Source organism: Petaurus breviceps, unplaced genomic scaffold (genome assembly GCF_028583685.1).
Source record: "Petaurus breviceps papuanus isolate PSGF00001 unplaced genomic scaffold, PetGlider_PUasm1.0 207, whole genome shotgun sequence".
NCBI lineage: Eukaryota > Metazoa > Chordata > Mammalia > Diprotodontia > Petauridae > Petaurus > Petaurus breviceps.
The window spans coordinates 22,511,192-22,522,822 of NW_027185850.1; the positions used below are offsets into that span (position 1 = coordinate 22,511,192).

The 11,631-nt window shown below is 48.9% G+C and overlaps 1 long non-coding RNA gene across 1 annotated transcript in view; it reads right to left on the minus strand.

Annotated features, from left to right (window-relative positions):
- Window positions 1-9,393, minus strand: part of LOC138164813 (uncharacterized) — a 13,755-nt gene extending 4,362 nt beyond the window's left edge. The window contains exon 1 of the long non-coding RNA XR_011169192.1: window positions 8,818-9,393. This is a non-coding gene — a long non-coding RNA (uncharacterized lncRNA). The remainder of the gene's footprint in view (window positions 1-8,817) is intronic.
- Between the last annotated feature and the right edge of the window lie 2,238 nt (window positions 9,394-11,631).

The following is an 11,631-nucleotide window of genomic DNA, read 5'->3' on the forward strand; positions in this document are numbered from 1 at the left end:
TTCTTCTCCTCTTCTTCCTTCTTTTCCTTCTCCTTCTCTTCTTCCTTCTTTTTCTTCTCTTCTTCTTCCTCCTTTTTCTTCTTCTCCTTCCCTTCCTCCTTTTTTTCTCCTTCTCTTCTTCCTTCTTTTTCTTCTCCTCTTCTTCCTTCTTTTTCTTCTCCTTCTCTTCCTTTTTCTTCTTCTCCTTCTCTTCCTCTTCCTTCTCCTCTTCTTCCTTCTTTTCCTTCTCCTTCTCTTCTTCCTTCTTTTTCTTCTCCTCTTCTTCCTCCTTTTTCTTCTTCTCCTTCCCTTCCTCCTTTTTTCTCCTTCTCTTCTTCCTTCTTTTTCTTCTCCTCCTTCTCTTCCTCCTTCTCCTTCTTCCTTCTAACTTCTTTCTCCCTCCTCCTCCATCTCTTGTCTAATCCCAAGAAGCTGAGAGACGGTCTCCTCATCCTCATTTTATAGATGAGATACGTTAGTGGCTGGTCTGTCACCATTCACTGTCGATGTCATTTCCCCACTGTGGGGTGTGAGTGTTCTCTCTTCTGTAAAAGAAGGTGGTTGCTTGGATTCCTTTTAGGCGCTAACCTCTTCTATTTGTATTCCTGGGGCTGTCATACCTTCGATGACTCCATTGCCTGCTATTCCTTCCCATCCTGTTAGAAAGGTGGTCATTTACTCAGTCTCCAAGCATTTATTAAGCACCTACTGTGTGCCAGGCTCCTCTTGGAGCCCACATTCTAATGGGCGAGCCAATATTTCAATGACTAGGTGCATGCAGGACGTATCCAGAGTAGGTCCCCTCAGAGAAGTGTCTAGGACATGGGGGGAATAGAGCACAGCCTTCTGTACAAGGTGAAATTTGAGCTGAGTCTTGAAGAGAGAGTCCAAGGTGGAGGTGAGGAGTGAGGGCATTCCAGGCAAGGGGCCCAGCCAGGACAAAGGTGTGAAGGTGGGATTCGGATCATCACAGTTGAGGAACAGCCACTTGCTGGTCCCAGAGTGTGAAGAAGGGAGTAAAGTAGGAGAACCCTGCTGTGCAGAGAGATGAGGAAGGATAAAGTTTGGCAAAGGGCCCTGAGATTCGGCTGTGACGAGATCAGGGGGACCTTTGGAAAGAGAAGTTTCAGTTGAAGGATGAGGTCAGAAGCCAGAGGGAGAAGAGGAGTGAAGGATGGGGTGTAGGTGCTTTTTTTTGGGGGGGGGTGTTAAAGGGCCATAGGAGACCTCTGGCTAGTGAGGAAACCCCGGCCAGGCTGACAGCTCCCCACTGCTGGTTCTCCTGCCTTGATGATTCCAGTCCTTGGTCCCTCCCACTGGTGCCTTCTGGCCTGCACTTTGGGGCACATTTTTCAATTAAAGCAAATTACAGGCCTTCACTGGTAGGATTTAGAACTGGAATTAGTTTTGATTAGAGCCAGTGAGGGAACTTTGAGACACTTCTTGGGATAATTGGAGACACTTGTGGGCAGCCTGGAGTAGAGCTGGGTGTCATGGACCTGGGATGGTGATAGCCCCAGCTTGGTGGACTCGTGTGCCCTCGAGACTCTCTGGGAGAATTTTGTTTGCTCTTGTACCTAAAGTATTTATCACTAGTTTGGGGGAAGGAACAGGTTGGCCTGCCCATCCAGTTCTCAGATGACACAAAACTGGAGGGATAAGTAATGTAGATGACAAAAGCTGGCATCCACCAAAACCCTAGAGAGGAGAGGATGGTGGGAGGAAACTTGAATGATGACGTTTATTGTGATGAGCCAGATGTCCTATAAGTGGGTCCAAAAATTCAGCCATAAAGTACAGAACAGAGTGTGTGAAAAGGATCTGGGAAGAGGGGGTCCTAGTGAGCACCAGCCAAAAAATCTGAGAGGGCCTTTGGCTTCTTGGACAAAGACAGAGCTTCCAGAATGCCGGAGGCAGTAAACCCTCTGTACTCCCTTCCTGTCGGTACACTGACATATTGTATTCAGTTTTGGGGAGCACCTTTCAGGAAGGATGTTGTGTAGGGAGAGGTTTGGGAGGCAGAGAAAACTGAGAACCTGAGGTCAGTCAGTCAGTAAGCATTTATTAAACACCTCCTATTAAACAGTAAGCATTTATTAAACACTTCCTATGCCAAGTACTGTGCTTAAGGACTGGAGATATAGAGAAAGAGCCTGCCCTCAGGGAACGCCCATGCAAAGGGGGAGAAGACAAGTAAACAATAATGTGCAAACAAGATGTGAACAGAGAGGGAAGATCCTCTGAAGGGAGAAGACACTGGCATTAAGGGAAACGAGAACAGGCTTCCTATAGAAGGGGAGACTGGACCAGAGGCCTGAAGGAAGCCAAGTTAACTGAGAGGTAGAGATGAAGAGGGAGTTCCTGGCACGGGGCACAGCCAATGCACAGGCATGGTTATGGGAGATAAATTGTGGTTGAATGGGGAGGAAGCAAAGGGTGGGCTGGATTGTTGAGTAAGTTGAGGGAAGTAAAAGGTGGAAGCTTTAAGTGTGAAAACAGGCCTTTATATTTGGCCCTGAAGCTAATCAGAGTTTTCTTTCAAAGACCTTACTTTACCCAACCAAAATGAGGGGTTTGGACTAAATTAATCCCTAAGGTTACTCCTAGGTCCAGCATTTGATGTTCTAACATCCTCTGTTCTAAGTTCCCTCCCAGCCCTGACATCCCCTGTTCTCAGGTCCTTCCCAGCTGACATTCCCTGCTATAAATAGGCCTCTCACAGTTCTGACACCCCCTGTTCTAAGGCCCCTCCCAGCTCTGACACCCCCTGTTCTAAGGCCCCTCACAGCTCTGACATTCTCTGTTCTAAGGCCCCTGACCTCAGATCAGGCTTCAGACCCCACTTCTCCACTTGATGCTTGTAAGCTAGACCCTGGGTCAGAGAAGAATGCTTGTGAGCTTCACGTGGGTCCCTCCTACTTAGGCAGGTGTGATGTGAATTCCCCCCAGTGATGAGCTCACCTTCCTTGACCAAGGGAGGAAGGTGGAAAAGGACTCTTAGACTTGGATAAAGGGTCTCTTATCTTAATGAGGACCTAAGGACATACCTCCCAGAGGCCCTCTGGGAGGGCTGTGGAGCCTTTCCAGGAGCCCCATGCTGGCACAAGAGCAGGGAGTTCTGAGAAGGCGAGTGCTCCAAGGGCACTCACTGTCTGTACCCCTGGCTTGGCACCAAGGATATTCTCCCTTGTGTTGCCATGGCAATAACCGGGCACCCCAGCGAGGCTGGGCGCTCTGGGGTCAAGTGAAGAGGCCTGCTTTCTCATGATGCTCATCACAAGGAGGAACTCCTAGAGCTACAGTAAAAAGAGTCATGGAATATCTGGGCTGGGAGGGGCCAGAAAGCAGAGGGGGACCAGACTGGGCAGGGTCTGAGAGCAGGGACTAGCAGGGCTGGGAGGGACCTTAGAACAGAGGGGGACCAGACTGGGCAGGGCCTGAGAGCAGGGACTAGCAGGGCTGGGAGGGATCTTAGAGCAGGGACTGGCAGGGCTGGGAGGGACCTTAGAACAGAGGGGGACCAGAATGGGAGGGGCCTGAGGGCCCGGACTGGCAGGGCTGGGAGGGGCCTTAGAGCAGGGAATATGAGAACATAGAACATTAGAGCCAGAAAGAACCTTTGTATGTGGAATGTTACATTTATCATACTGGAAATAAAAGGAACCTGAGAAATTTTAATGAGAGTTCCAAGGATAAGTGGAGGGCTGGGTAAGATTCAAATTCCTAACTTGTTTTCCACTCCATAAGGCGCTCCTGTGTGAGCCTTTGCACAGTGGTGGCACAGTGTTGGGAAAGCTTCGTCACAAGGAGGCAAGGTGGGGGGACAGAACGAGAGGAGGCTGGAAAAGCCGTCCAGGGGAGGTAACCTGCCTGACTCTTCACAACCCTCTCAGCCCTGCTGCCCTGTGTCCTCAGGCCCCTCCCAGACCTGACTGTCACTGTTCTAAGAACGCTTGAAGTTCAGACATTGTATGTTCTAAGGTCCTTTCCAGTTTTAACATTCTGTGTTAAATCATTTAAATCAATGATTCTGTGGCTTTAAATCTTTGTCCCTCCCAAGGTCATCCCCTCCTCTCCTGTCCCTTTCCAGATGATAGGAAGGAATTTCTCATAAATATACTCACTTAATTGCACTGAGTCCACAATGGCCCCAGGGTGCTGGGGCTTATGAATCCCCTCATGATGGAGGTGGCCTGCAATCTGTTTGCCATCCCCATGGCCCCCTCCCTTGCTTGATTGTTGGCAAGTCTCTGGGGTTGCTTGCCCTCTTGGAGAAAGGCATAATGTCCTCCTTGTGCCCAGTTTGGGGGGGACAGTTGGGGAGTGTGAGGTAGAAGATTGAAGGGAGAGGAAAGGCTTAGGGACATGGGCACTTAGCCCACACTGTGTCCTCAGATGTACAGGGCAGTGTTCTCTTGAGTGTTTTTCTCTCTCTCTCACTTTCTATCCCTCTCCCTCCTCTCTCTCCCTCTCTCTCTTCCTCTCTTCCCTCTCCCCCTCCCTCGCTCTCCCTTTCCTTCTCTTCCCCTCCCTCTTTCTGTCTCTCTGTCTCTCTGTTGTCTCCATAAGCAAATGAAGCTTCTGATAAAATTCCCCTTCATATCTTAATGGATTCCAGATGCTGATCAATATTTGAAGCATTAGGAAAAGGGTTATGGCCTTGAGTATGCTAATGAGCTGATTGGTCAAATGGGGGAAATGTTCTTTCATTAGGCGAATGTCATATCAGGAAGAGATACAACCTTGACGTCAGGGCAGGCTTTTTCACTCCTGAAGTGGTACACGTCAGTACAGGAATTAGGAATGGATTTAGAGAGCCAGAGCATAGCTCAAGGTCAAGTCATACTATATGAAGTCAGTCAGTAAGCATTGATTAAGTACCTGCTGTGTCCCAGCTAGGTTGTACAGTGGATAGAGTGTTGGGCCTGAGGTCAAGAAGACCTGAATTCAGATCTGGCCTCAGACATTCACTAGCTGCGTGACCCTGGCAAAGTCCCCTAACCCGGCTTTCCTCAGGTTCCTCATCTCTAGAATGAGCTGAAGAAGGAAACAGTAAACCTCTCCAGTATCTCTGCCAAGAAAGCCCTGAAGGGTAGGGAAGGACTGAAAAGCAACTGGACAGTAAAACATGTCAAGCCCTGTGCTAATGGATGGGGATGTGGATGGAAAAAACCCAGAGTCTCACAGGAGCTCACGCTCTGATTGAAGGAGACAGCCCCTGAAAGAAAGCTGACATGCAGAGTCGGTGCAGAAGAGCCCGCAGGGGGCAAGGCCCAGGACCGGCCTCCCTTAGTTTACAAAGGAGGCATTTGAGGCCCACCAAGAGGAAAGCAGTCCCCCAGGGTGACTGGGAGCAAGCATTAGCCTGGGGACGAGGTGCCTGGCCCTCCAAATCCAGAGCCAGGACTTTTCTCTCGGGCCCCTTGAGACCTCAGGCCTCCACATCTCCTCGGGGCAGAGCAGAGCTGGGAGGACTGGAACTCAGGACTCTGGACCCCCAGTTCAGGGCTCTTTCCTCTTACCTACACTGTCTCTGGCATCTTCCTGGGCAAGTGCAGATGGTTCTCCCCAGGGATTTGACCACAGAGTCACCAAGAGATTGTTGAGAATCTCACATCTCTCCCATTATAATACATTGGCCATCACCTCCCCCCCTCCCCACACACATATACGGTCACCACTGGCTGTCTCACCTCACACCTGGACTCTGGCAGTCGCCTGCTAGCTACTCTTGCCCCAAACCTCCCTCCTTCCAGGCCTTCCTCCGTTCAGCTACCAGAGTGATCTTCTTAAAGCCCACCTACCCAGGTCACACTCCCCTACTCAGTGAACTCTAATGGCTCCCTATGACCTCTAGGATCCAGCTTAAAATCCTGTTTGACTCTTAGCTCCTTTGTACTTGGCCTGATCCCACCTGGTGGGATCCCCACTTCTTACGCATCCTCTCCCCCACATACTCTGACCCAGTGACAATGATTTCCTTGCTGTTTCCTTAGGAAGACTCCCCATTCCCAACTCCAGATATCTTCACTGTCTGTCCTCCCTGCCTGGAATCCCCTCTCCCCTCATCTCTGCCCCCCGACTTCCTTCTAGAGTTGGGAGAAGGGGAGTCTTATTGCAGAAACAGCACGGAGATCCTTGTCGCTGGATCAGAGTCTGTGGGGGAGCTGGCCATTAGACTAGAAGCACGTTAAGGGCAGGCTCCGGGCCTTGAGCTTCTGTCCAGACCTTGAAGCAGGTGATGGGACTGGTAGCCCCTTCCTCACTCCCTCCCTCCATAAGAATTTGTTGGTTTGAATTCTAGCCAGAGTCCCAACCTGACTGCTGCTGAGTTAGCCAGAGAGGCCTGTCAGATGGGCGCAGTCATAAGCACAAAGGACAAACAGTTAGGGGAAGTGTTTAGATCTTGGGACTGGAACAAAATTGACTTCTTTTAAAGATGGAGATAATGATCTAGCCCCACATCAGCTCAATGGGAGATGGGGGTAGTGTCTTCTTTATGTGGGTAGAGCACAAGTGGCCGAATGTCGCCTGAACCCAGAATGCCGTCCACACTGACTGCAGGGGGTAAGTCTCTGAAGCATGCCCAGAAGAGGGTAACCAGGAAGTTCGGGGGACCAGGGGACCAAAGAGCCCTCTGCAGTATTGTAGGTCCCAGTCAGTCCCTTCCTTCCCTTTGCTCAGTTTCCCTCTTTGTCAGAGGGTGGCCCAGGTGGCCTCTTCCAGTTCTAGACGGTATCCTGCGTGAGTCCGTAAAGAAAGAACTCGACTTCACAGCTGGCCTAGAACGGGGACTTGGTTTTGCTGATGGAAGTGAAAGGATTAACTTTCGTCCCCTTTGATTCAGCCCATTTAGAGAAACATTTATTAAATTTCTTCTATGAGCCAGGTGCTAGAGTAGGCATGGGAGAGATTCAGACATAAATGAAACTATCCTTGCCCTCAAAAAGTTTCCATTCTTTTGGAGTGAAGCAAAACGCATGAAGATGGGTCAATACAAAACACAAAAAATGGGGGGCAGGATTTTTGGGGGGTAGCACTCGAGTTGAGCCTTGGAGGGAGGTGGGGGGATTCTGGATGCAGAGGTGAGGAGGGTATTCCAGGCAGAGGGCACAGCCTAAGCAAAGCTTGTATAGGTGAGGACGTTTTGGCCAGATGCATGAAGGGTGAGAAGAATGTGTAGTAAGCCCGCAAAGATACAATGGGCCAGCTCAAAGGGCTTTAAACAAGAAGCAGAGGAGTTCACGTTTGATCTGAGAGGCACCAGAGAAACTTCTTGAGCTTCCAAAGTTTGAATTAGCCAGAGCGACGAGGGGAGGGCCCTTCTAGAGAGAAGCCTGGGGTGGGGAGTGGAGACCCATGATGGCCATCTCTAACTCTGGGAAGACTGAGGGATGGGTCTGGGCACAGGGCCTGGCACAGAGCGGGTGTTGAAAGGGATCCCAGAAGCCCTCGTTTTACAGATGAGGAAACTGAGGCCCGGGAGGTTAGATGGCTTGCCTGAGGTCACAGAGGCTCCTTTGAACTCCAGCCCTCTGCCTCCAGAGTGCTATAATACATTTTATTACAATCCAGTGCTTTTGAATTAAATTGAAATGAGATAAGGGATCAGACTCATCCTGCTTGACATCTGGGGCAGAGTTATGAGCAAAGTGGGGTGACAAGTTTGGGGCTGCTTTCTACCCACCAGCGCTGTTTCCAGTGTGGCCTGGGCTTCACTGGAAGGAGTGACTTCCCCATCCCTGGAGGTCTAGCTAAGGCAAGATGACCACTTTGCAGGGGTTTTTTAGAGGGGACTCTTGTTCAAGTATGAGAGGAAACAAGGGATCCAGGATTCAAATTCCATTCCTGACATGTCCTAATTTTGTAATTCTGGGCAATTCTATTACCTATCCAAACCTAAGTTTACCCACCTGTAAAATGGGATTGAGTAATCAAGCCTGCCTACCCCTTCCTTTGTGTGGAAAGCACTTTTTAAACCTTTAAGAGCCATAGAAATGGGGATGGTGATTATTATAGCGGGTTGGGCTAGAAGATCTCTCTAGCTGATGGTTCTGTGATCCTTAGAAAACAATGTAGCAAGAGTGGAAGGAAATAGGATTTGGAAAAAGCAGACTTGAGTTCAAATCCTGGCTCTTCTACTCACTAGCTACCTATATGACCTTAGTGCAGTCCCTCACTTTCCTCATCTGAGGCATTTGGAGGGCCAGCATGAGGAAGAAGGATGTGCTTTGCTGTTCTCGTCCCAGAAAGCAGAACAGGAGTGGGGCAGTACTGAGAAAAGACCAAGGCTTGACCTAACAAACAACTTTCTAACAATTAGAGCCAAAGTTGAACAGACCGCCTCTGAAGGTAATGAGCTTCCCATCCCTGGAGGCAGATGCTCTAAAATCTGAAAGGTTTCTCTTCAGTTGCGACTGCTGGTTTCTTCCAGCTCTGTCCAATGAGGGACCAGTATAGATTACTGCCAAAGCCTTTTTCCTCTCTCAATACCATGATCCCAACTCTATCATTTTCAGCAAGGTAGATATAATATAAAGAACACTGTTTGAAGACTCAGAGGACCTGGGTTCATATCCTTCCTCTGTTTCTTGGTACTCCCCTGGGCCTCATTTTCCCCATCTGTAAGACGAAGTGGTTAGATTAGAGGGCCTCCTAGATCCTTCTCACTCCAGATCTGTAACCCTATGACCTTGGCCCTCAGTTTCCTCGTTTGTAAAATGAAAGGGTTGAATCATATTACTTCTGAAATGCTATCCAGTATGAAATCTGTGATGCTGAGACCTGTGTTCTGATCGCTTCGCACCCGCCTCTCCTTATCCCCCCAGAATTCCTTACCGTGGAGTCGAGCCCTCCTTCCAGCCCCGTAAGGCTTAATTGTTGCAAATGGAACCCTTGTTCTACAGAAGTCCAATAAATCTCCAGTCTGTCTTCCCCGTAATCAATCACAGATTGCGCATCACTCGAGGAAGAAGCCCGCCCGCTCTGGTCTCCATGTCAAGGCCGCTGGTGATTTTCATGTCTTGTGGTTTCAGTTTGGCCAATGTCATTTTCAAGGAATTTCCTGCCATCTGCGTTCAATTGAATTTTCTCACAGATTTGTGCTTGCTTGTAAATACTGGGGGCGAGCAGAAAGGGAAGCTTTGTTCTTAGTGATATTTCAGAAAACCGGGAATGCGCTTTGCCAGCCCCCCCCCCTTTGCTCCCATTTTGTTCTTTCTTCTCTCCCTCCTTATTTTTTTTTTCTTTAAAAAGGTGTAAACTCTCTAATAGCTCAGCGATTATTTTCAGGCTCGGAAATGCCAGTACCTGGTGAGTCTCCAGCTGAGATTTTCTTCCCCCTTCTCTGCCTCCCCGCCTTCTCCAGAGTGGATTTACTCTATCATTCTTCTGCTGATGTGTTTCACTCATAAGGAGGGTGTTTATTTGCCTAGTTGGGTCTCTGAGTTCTTCTTTCTCTTTCCCTGTCTCCTTTGCCCCCGGGTGGGCGTGGGGGTGTTCTAGCATGTGGAAGTCATAGGACTGGGTCTAGCATAGGACATGGTCCGAGGATCAGAAAGGATCTCATGTTTGAAGAAGGCCGTGACTTTCTAACCTTGTTTGTGGGTGAGTGTCCTGGCCCACTTTGGTGTTCTGGGGAAACCTTGGAAACCATGGTTTTAAATTCATAAGATAAAATTCAGAGGCTGGCAAAGGAATCCAAGCAGAGTGAAATACAGTTTCCAAAGTATTTTTAAAACAAGTTTATGGAACCCAGGTTAAGAACTCCCTTATTTTACAAATGAGTTTAGTGACTAGCCCAAAGTCACTGAGGCTGTAGGGGGCAGAACTGGCATTGGAATGCAGGTCTTCTGACTTCAACACCAGCGTGATTTTTACTGTCCCACATAGGAAAGGTCTGTAGACGTAGAGCTGGACAGGACCCTGGATGCCATTCAACAAACCTCATTCATTTTTATTTTTTTTTTGTTTGTTCATTCACTTTTTAGTTGTGTCAGGCTCTCTGTAACCACAGTTTTGGGTTTTCTTGGCAAAGGTTTCCATTTTTTTCTCCAGCTCATTTTACAGATGAGGAAACTGAGGCAAACAAGGTTAAATGACTTACCCAGGACCACACATTTAGTAAGTGTCTGGGGTCAGATTTGAACTCAGGTCTTCTTGACTCCAGGCCCAGCAGTCTCTTCACAGTATGCTGCCTCTCATTTTATAATTAATGAAGCTTAATGAGATAGTATTTGTAAAAATTAAAGATCCATATAAATGGGAACAATAATGATGACAACAATGACTTAGCACATGGAGAATTTAAACCCAGATCCTCTGACTTAGAGTCCAGCTGTTCCCCTGCCAGGCTCGGCCTAGGCCCCCTCAAGAGAGAGACTTTCCCTTCCCTGAGGCTGTTTTTCCTCCTCTGGTGAATGGCACCAGTTTTATGATTTTTAAGGTGCCTGCAAGCTCCCATAGGTTTTATCAGTTATGTTCTAACCTTCTCTATTCCTCAGCCCTTCCTGACTCTAATATTATACGTTCTAAAGGCCCTCCCAGCTCTGACATCCCCTGTTCTCAGGCCCCTCCCAGCTCTGACATCCCCTGTTCTAAGCTCCGCCCAACTCTGACATCACCTGTTCTATGCTTTGACACAACCCACTGTGCCCACTTTGGGTTCTGCTTAGCGCCTCAGAAGGGGCTTCCCCAGGGGGATGTCAGGAGGAATTTCCTCCTCCCACCCCGGTCCCATCCCTTGCTCCCTGGAATACTCCTGCTGTCCCCACCCCCTCAGTTTGGCCTCAGAATATGGCGCTTAATTTCCTGGGGTTTTGGTCCTCCAACTCACAGAGTAGTCATTGTGATGGGCCCTTGGAAGGGGCTCTGTGTTCCTTGTTGAGAAAATTGCATCATTTACATGGAAAGAAAATAAATATAAACCTATGGGAAAGTGACCGTGAAGCTTGGAGGGAAAGCTGAGAAGGAGCTTACTGCAGAGGCTGCTCCCCTGAACTTTTCCCTGGGGGGGGGTCTCCCTTGTGGGAGCTCTCTCTGAGCCTGTAAAGGAGGTCTGGAGAGTGGCTCTGAGCCAGCAGCAAGCTCTGGGGCTCAGCATGCAGGGTCAGGGCTTGTGGGCATCATTCCAATATTCTGTGCCCCCAGAGCACTGGGGCCTGAGCCTCTATTGCAGGACTCGGGCCTTACCTTCTGGTGAAGCAGTGTGCTTTAGTGCAAAGAATGCTGGGTCTGGAACCAGAAGACCACCTGGTTTCAAATCTTGGCACTGTGGCAAATCCCTGGCTGAGGCCTTTAATCCCTCTGTGACTCAGTTTCCTTATTTGTAAAACAAAGGGGTTGTACTCAGTGACATCTGGGGTCCCTTGCAGCTCTAGCACCATGGCCTATTGAGCCTACTGTGTGAATCTGGGCAAATCACTAAGCCCTTTTGTACCTCAGTTTCCTTGCCTGAAAAATGAGGAGAGCTCCTTGCCTGCTCTCCAGTGCTAAAAATGAAATAACAAAGAAAGACAGTCAGTGGGGCAGGAAGAGTGAAAAGCCACTAGATTTGATTTGCAAGACTTGGGTTTGAGTATCAGCCCTCACATGAACTGTGTGGCTCTGGGCAAGTCACTTGACCGAAAAGTGCCCTCAGACTGTTAGCTCCAA